Below are 7,796 nucleotides of genomic sequence, written 5' to 3' on the forward strand. Positions count from 1 at the left end.
ACACACACACACACACACACACACACACACACACGGCGTGTGTTTAATGCTAGCATTTTAACGAATCAGCTGATGTGTTTTTGCTGAACATGCTGGAACCTCCTCACCTCACCAAATTCAGAAACCTTCATCATCCTCATCCTCACAGGGATGCTGAAACAGGGGTGTTCTCCTGTCTCTTTGAGGGTTCTCCAGGTTCCTCATCCGGTTAACTGGTGATAATAAACCTGCCATTGCCATGAATGTTGGTTTATCTCGTTGTGTCAGATTGGCCACCTGTCCAGTTGTACTCCACCTTTCAGCCTATGACAGCTGGAATAGGCTCCACCCCTCCACGACCCTGAAGTGTCTTAGCATAGAATCTCAGTGACACAGAGGAGCAGAGACGGGTACCTGATGTTTGATCTGTTTCTGATCATTTGCTGAAGGAAACTTTACAAAGTGCATTTTGGGCAAATGTTCAAACTCGCATCAGCCTGTGGGACAGGTGTCTGCTCCGGTGTGAGCAGCTGAACATTGCAGGTTTGTCACAGACCAGTTCTGTTGCAGGGTGTCAAATGTTTCCTCCAGGTCCATCACAGCATCTTGGTTACGACAGAGGTATCCAAATCCATGATCACTGTGAGAATTTTCCCATCTCCACTGACATCACGGCATCAGCCAAGCTTCACCTGTTTATAATGACAGGTGCTGCTCAGTTTAAGTCCTCGAGTAAATATATGGCATTTGGGGAATGAATAATCAAATAAAGGCATGTTAGAAAATGAATCTGTGCAGTGTCTTGATGCATGCTCAATCATCCAGGTAAGGAAATCCCAAAAGGTTGATTCTGTTCATCTGGACGTTTTCAGTGGGAGAAATGTTTTGTCACTCATCCAGGTGACTTCTTCAGTCTCAGCTGACTGCAGGTTTCCCCAACCATATAAACAGGACATTTGCACAATGACTGAAACCAGCACCACTGAATGAACAATGGCGTGGGAGCTCAGTTCCTTGATCATTAATATGCGAATTGTTATGACCATTGAACAAAGCCAATTGATGAAGGCCTAAGGAGCTTGGAAAGAAAAGCGTCTGGACTTCTTTGAGTTGCTTGAAGACGTTTCACCTCTCATCCGAGAAGCTTCTTCAGTTCTAAGGTCAAATGGTGGAGAGTCCCAGATATAAACCTAGTGGGAGTTTCCCCCCACAGAGGGACAAAAGGACCCCTGATGATCCTCTAATCATCTGAGCCAAGGTGTAAAACTGGGTGTGGGTCACAATCAGCCAGAGTTTCGGGTGTGTTCATTGTGAAACCTGGCCCACTCTATCATGTGATTTCCTGAGGTCAGATGGCCCAGGATGTGAGTGGGCGTTAAGGTGTCTGGGGAGGATCTCAAAACTGGATTATAGATGGCAGAGAGTTGGTGTCGTAAACCCCGCCTCTGTTCAAAGATGGTCGCTCACAGTGGACATAGATGCTTCTTTCACTCCTCTTTCAAACCATCTGTCCTCTCTGTCCAAAATGTGAACATTGGCATCCTCAAAGAGTGACCTTTGACCTTTAGATGCAGATGGACCGCTGAGTCTTGTCCTGTGGAGGTGGCTCTTCTGTGTTGTGCCATGCGCTTGTGAAGTGGCTGTTTGGTCTTTCCAATGTAGAGGTCTGAGCATTCCTCGCTGCACTGTACAGCATACACCACATTGTTAACTCATTCACTGCCATTGACGTCTATAGCCGTCAATTGCAGTGAATGAGTCAATGGGTTTAACTCATTCACTGCCAATGGCTGGCAGTGAATGAGTTAAGTCTGTGTTTTGGAGTTTTGTCTTTCAGGTGAACCAGTTTCTCTCTGAGCGTGTTGCTGGGTCTGAAATGCACCGGGATGTCATGCTTGGAGAAAACTCTCCTGAGTTTCTCTGATACGCCGGCTACATAGGGGATGACAATGTTGTTGCGTCTGTCCTTCTTATCCTCCCTCGCTGGTGTCTGGTCTTCTTTTCTGTGCCTCTTTGCTGACTTTAAGAACGCCCATTTAGGATGGCCGCACGTTTTGAGTGCTTCCTTTACATGTGTGTGTTCCGGGGTAGCGGTCATGTCCGGTTAGGGGCTCTGTTGGCTCTCCGGTGACTGTTTCCTCGCGGCTGCGTGCAGCGGGGCTAGGGGAGGGTCTGTGCTGACGGACGTGGGTTACTGACCTGGTAGCCTGGCTGCCCCTGGGTGGGTCCGGGATGGGCGTGAGGTTCTGGGGGCGCTCCGTCTCTGGGCTGGGACCCGGACAGGGCCTCGGGGGCTTGGGTCCTGGTTGGTGTGTTGCCGGGGTTGTGGGCGGGTGGGTGCATGGGGGCCCAGCCCTGGAGCAGGGTGCCGCCGGTGCGTCGAGCCACCTGGGGGGGCTCTTCAACTGGTGGGGGAGATTGTCACATCTTGCAGGAGCTTTCCTCTCCTCAGGAGCTCCCTCTGCAGGAGGGGGAGATACAGGAGAGGTGGAGGAAGATCTCAGCCTGGGTGTTTATTGTCTTATGTAGTCTGGAAGATGAGTGGATGGTGGGGTGGGTGCAGTTTTCTCTGTGGTGGGGTTGGGTGGACTGTCCCGGGCTCTGTGGGGCCGGGCGGCGCTGCTGCACTGGGCCCGGTCTGGATGGGCCTGGGCCCCCTTTCCCTGGCGGGTCGCGGAGTATGGGGGTACCTACTGGGGTCAGCGGGGGAGCTGGCCCCAGGGAGGGGTCACTTGCCCCTCCCTTCCTTCCCTCCCCATCTCCAGCTGCCTCCCTCTTCCCGCTTCACCACAACCACCCACACATGCAGGGCCTTGGAGTAGGGGTATGTCACCAGGGTGCAGAGGAGGCCTATCTCCCCCCTACCACCACTTCCCCTGTCAGTGGCGGACCCCCTGTGCACATTGAAGAGAACGGCAACATCGAAGTTTACCGGAAGCCCACACACACGGACCAGTACCTCCTCTTTGACTCCCATCACCCTCTGGAACACAAACTTGGAGTAATCAGGACCCTACACCACCGGGCAGAACATGTTCCCTCTAAGCCTGAAGGGGAAAAGAAGGAACACACACATGTAAAGGAAGCACTTAAAACCTGCGGCTATCCTAATTGGGCGTTCTTAAAGTCAGCAAAGAGGCACAGAAAAGAAGACCAGACACCAGCGAGGGAGGATAAGAAGGACAGACGCAACTAGGGATGGGTATGGAAAACCGGTTCTTGTTGAGAACCGGTTCCCACTGTTTCAGTTCCTTGGAATCGTTTGCCATTTTTGCAAACGATTCCCTTATCGATTCCAGTCGCCCCGAATGACGTCACCACGTTGCAGAGCGTCATTTACCTGGCAGGAAACACGGCAGCTCAAACGCTCGGTTACACTTTACGAGAACGGATGACAACAGGGCAACTTGCAATACTTGCAAAGTAGAGATTTCATTTACGGGAGGAAACACTACAAATATGCAAAAAACACGTGATGACCTTAAATGAATGTCGTGTTTTTAATTCCGCTCCGGACTCGTGAATCTCAACCCAGCAGCAGCGGTAACGTTTGCACGTCCTCTCCTGTTAATGCGGCAGGTAAATAATCAACTAACATATTATGTTAGCGTGATCTGCCTTATTACAAACCTGCCATTACTGTGCATTTAGTGACCATGATGAGACAGACAGAGTCTGGCTCAGATGCTGGCAGTTCTCGCTGCAGTCTGCCGGTAGCGTCTCCTTTCAGGCAGGATAGACGAACGTCACCGAGCAGAGACTCAGTTTGTGGTCAAAGGTTTGCACCCGTTTGCCACAGCAGATGATTTTCAGTAAGTGAATGTGTTTAATTGTAGGCAGGGACATTACTGGATATTCTTGTGTAATTGCTACAGAATAATTTATGTTACACTTTGTTATTGCTACAGAAGAATATTTATTTTATTATTTTACATTTACAATGTTTTTTCCTGGGGACCCTGTGACACCCCATTGAAGAGCCGCAGGCTGGATCTCTTAAGATCTCACTGCTGGGTTTGTAAGGCCATGTTACTCCTAAATTTCTATCTTGTTCAAAGAGAAGATATAAAACAAAGTTCTGAGCTAATCGACCTTAGTGTTCTCCTTTTTAAAAAGAATCGATAAACAGAATCGAAAATGGAATCGAATCGTGAAAATCTTATCAATACCCATCCCTAGACGCAACAACATTGTCATCCCCTATGTAGCCGGTGTATCAGAGAAACTCAGGAGAGTTTTCTCCAAGCACAACATCCCAGTGTATTTCAGACCCAGCAACACGCTCAGACAGAAACTGGTTCACCCGAAAGACAAAACTCCAAAACACAGACTTAACAATGTGGTGTTTGCTGTACAGTGCAGCGAGGAATGCCCAGACCTCTACATCAGAGAGACCAAACAGCCACTTCACAAGCAGCAGTCCATCTGCATCTAAAGGTCAAAGGTCACTCTCTCGAGGATGCCAATGTTCACATTTTGGACAGAGAGGACAGATGGTTTGAAAGAGGAGTGAAAGAAGTGTCACAACCCAGCTCATAGGAAGTGACAATCAAGAGGGAGACCACACACAGGTTTTTAAAGACTGTAAGACATATTTAATGAAAATAAGGTAAAGCAACTTAAACACAATTTAAAGGACATAACAGCCATAACTGAAACTTCCAAATGAACAAGATGGATGCCAGACAGAGCGAGCCAGAGCCAGAGCAAGCGAGAGACTCCGCTGGTTCAGTCTAGGTGTCTTTATATACACTGGGACTGGCCTTCTCAGGTCTGCTGCATCTATAATTGGTCAGCTTCACCTACCTGCAAGAAACAGGTAACAGAAAAAGCAAAACACAAGGCCAACCCACTGGCCATCACAGAAGCCATTTATGTCCACTGTGAGCGACCATCTTTGAACAGAGGCGGGGTTTACGACACCAACTCTCTGCCATCTATAATCCAGTTTTGAGATCCTCCCCAGACGCCTTAACGCCCACTCACATCCTGGGCCATCTGTCCTCAGGAAATCACATGATAGGGTGGGCCAGGTTTCACAATGAACTCACCCGAAACTCTGGCTGATTGGGACCCACACCCAGTTTCACACCTTGGGTCATGTGATTAGAGGATCATCAGGGGGTCCTTCGTCCCTCTTTGGGGGGAAACTCCCACCGGGTTTAAATCTGGGACTCTCCACCATTTGATCCTAGAACTGAAGAAGCTTCTCGGATGAGAGGTGAAACGTCTTCAAGCAACTCAAAGAAGTCCAGACGCTTTTCTTTCCAAGCTCCTTAGACTACGAGGACCTGGATGACTGAGAACCTTCCCAGACCAATTGATGAAGGACTATTGATTACTGACTCAGGACGTACCACAATTCACGGATCATATTAACTTGGTGGACCGACACATCCAATTCACCAGGGAGGATATGAAAAGTGGCAGGTTAGCCTTCTTAGACTGAGATTTCCATCAGTAATGGGGGACATCTAAAAGCTGACGTGTACCGTAAACCTACATATACAGATCAGTATTTAAGGTTTGACTCTCATCATCCACTGTAGCATAAACTGGGCGTCATCAGGACGCTACAACACAGAGCGGACACCATCCCCACAGACACAGCGGCCAGGGAGGCAGAAGAACATCAAGAAGGCCCGGAGTAAATGTGGTTATCCCAGCTGGACTTTTGTCAAAGCTGGGAAGGCTCCTAAAGAAAGCTCCAGCCGATCCAGGAGAGAAGGACAAACTGTCATGGCCAAGGCCGCCTCGAAAGAGAAAGGATGCAAATGCTGGGCGCAGAACAGCACGTAGAAAGTTTCAGTGACAACGTTTGTTTTCTCAACAAGTGTACACAATCAGGAAACTGAAATGTGAGTTTAACAAGTACTAGATGCAACACCTAAACCTAAGGGGTTTATGCAGCCTGAGCTAAGTAAGCAATCTATCCTTATTCTTATTCTTCTTTTTTATACTAAGTTAATATACTGTGTTGTGTTGTTTGTTACGTTGTGATGTGTCATATCGTGTCGTGTTGTGTTATATGTAGTGCCGACGTAGGACAGTTTTTCCAATTTCATTGTACTACTGTACTATGTATGACTGTGCAATGACAATAAAGAGTTATCTTATCTTATCTTATCTTATCTTTGTGTCGCACTGCTTACTTGCCGCGGATGGTCAGTAGTGGCGTGGAGGGGTGAGTGGTCCGGGTGAGTGGTCTGAAATCCAAAATCCCTGGCGTTGAGGCATGGAGGTAGGCAGGTGCATAGGGCGAGAAACCCATGAGACTGTCAGGACGTCCAGCGTCTGGATGGTTCAAGGTTCAAGGTTCTTCATTTGTCACATGCATAGTTATACAAGTATAACATACAGTGAAATGTAGCCTGACACGCTCCTCGACATGTGCAAAAATTGGGGGGGGGGGAGGGGTGTAGAGGAAGAACATATATATATATATATATATATATATATATATATATATATATATATATATATATAGTATATACACTGGGTTAATGTGCAGTAGTAGCAGCAAGCAGGTGAATTCTGTACATTAATATGAATAGACATCTGACTATTTTACAGGATAGACAATATAAACATATTTAAAGTTAAAGGAATTGAAATGTACATTGTGCCTTGGTTTAGTGTCTGGAAGAGAGTCCTGTCTCAGTCAATTATAGATGATGTCAGGATGGGTGTTCTTGAGTGGAGATTCGTGTCTGGCAACTTGGTGCGTGGCTGTGAAAGAGAGATACAGAATGAGATAAGGTAGTTTGCAAGTTGTGTACAAAATCACAGCGGTGGCCTGCGCTAACTAGGGTTAGCTGAGAATCTGGCGAAGAGAGGTCGTGTGCGCTGGCCTTATGAGTCCCCGGCTTAATTACCCACAGGTGCGAGCAATAAGCAGAACACAGCGGCTCCTCCCAGGGGTGGAGATGCCAGCTCGGAGGGAGAAACACTGGTACCCACCCAGACCATGACACAACCGCTGACTAAGTGAAAACCTGTAGGGATCCCGTACGTGTCAGGAGTATCGGAGCAGCTGAGACGCATTTTTTCTAAACACCAGGTCTCTGTGGCTTTTAAACCCTAAAACGCTGCGCTAAAAATTGGTCCACCCCAAGGATCGGGTCCCCCGACACAAACAAAGTAACATAGTGTACACTGTTAAGTGCAGGAGGATTGGCAGGATTTATACATCGGGGGAACCAAACAACCTCTGGCTACAGCACAGAAGAGCCACCTCGTCAGGCCAGGACTCTGCAGTCTGTTTACACCTACAGGCCAGTGGACACTCTTTCAAGGATGAGGATGTAACATCCTGGACAGGGAGGAACGCTGGTTTGAGGGCAGAGTCAAGGAGGCCATTTGCGTGAAAAGGGAAAGACCATCTCTGAATCGAGGAGGGGCCTAAGGGTATGTCTATCACCGTCTTACAATGCTGTGATTGTAGCCATTCCCCAACTTTCCTGGTTTACAGTGGTGTTCTGGTCTGTCCTGGTCTTTGTGGTCCCTGCTGATTGCCTCTTGGGGATAATGAAGAGACCCATGACTCTTGGTCTCTTTCAGTGCTTCTGTTGGTTTGTGTGAAGCATCAGGACGTGCTGTGAAATTGAAGCGTGTTCTTCTAAACTCTATGAACACTCCATCAGGAAAACTCTAGTGTGAGGAGAAAACCCCTAACATGTGACATCAGTGTAAATTAAACCTCATCATACAGGCTGATCAGCCTCATCAATGTCGATGCTAAATTACTATCCAAGCTATTAGTAAGGAGGCTTGAGGGCATTCTCCCACTTCTTATAAACCCTGATCAAACAGGCTTT

The sequence above is a fragment of the Aulonocara sp. 'chitande type north' Nkhata Bay genome, linkage group LG11, assembly GCF_057382095.1.
Source record: "Aulonocara sp. 'chitande type north' Nkhata Bay isolate Kocher_YH1m ecotype deep benthic linkage group LG11, A_spYH_male_GT1.1, whole genome shotgun sequence".
Classification (NCBI taxonomy): Eukaryota; Metazoa; Chordata; class Actinopteri; order Cichliformes; family Cichlidae; genus Aulonocara; species Aulonocara sp. 'chitande type north' Nkhata Bay.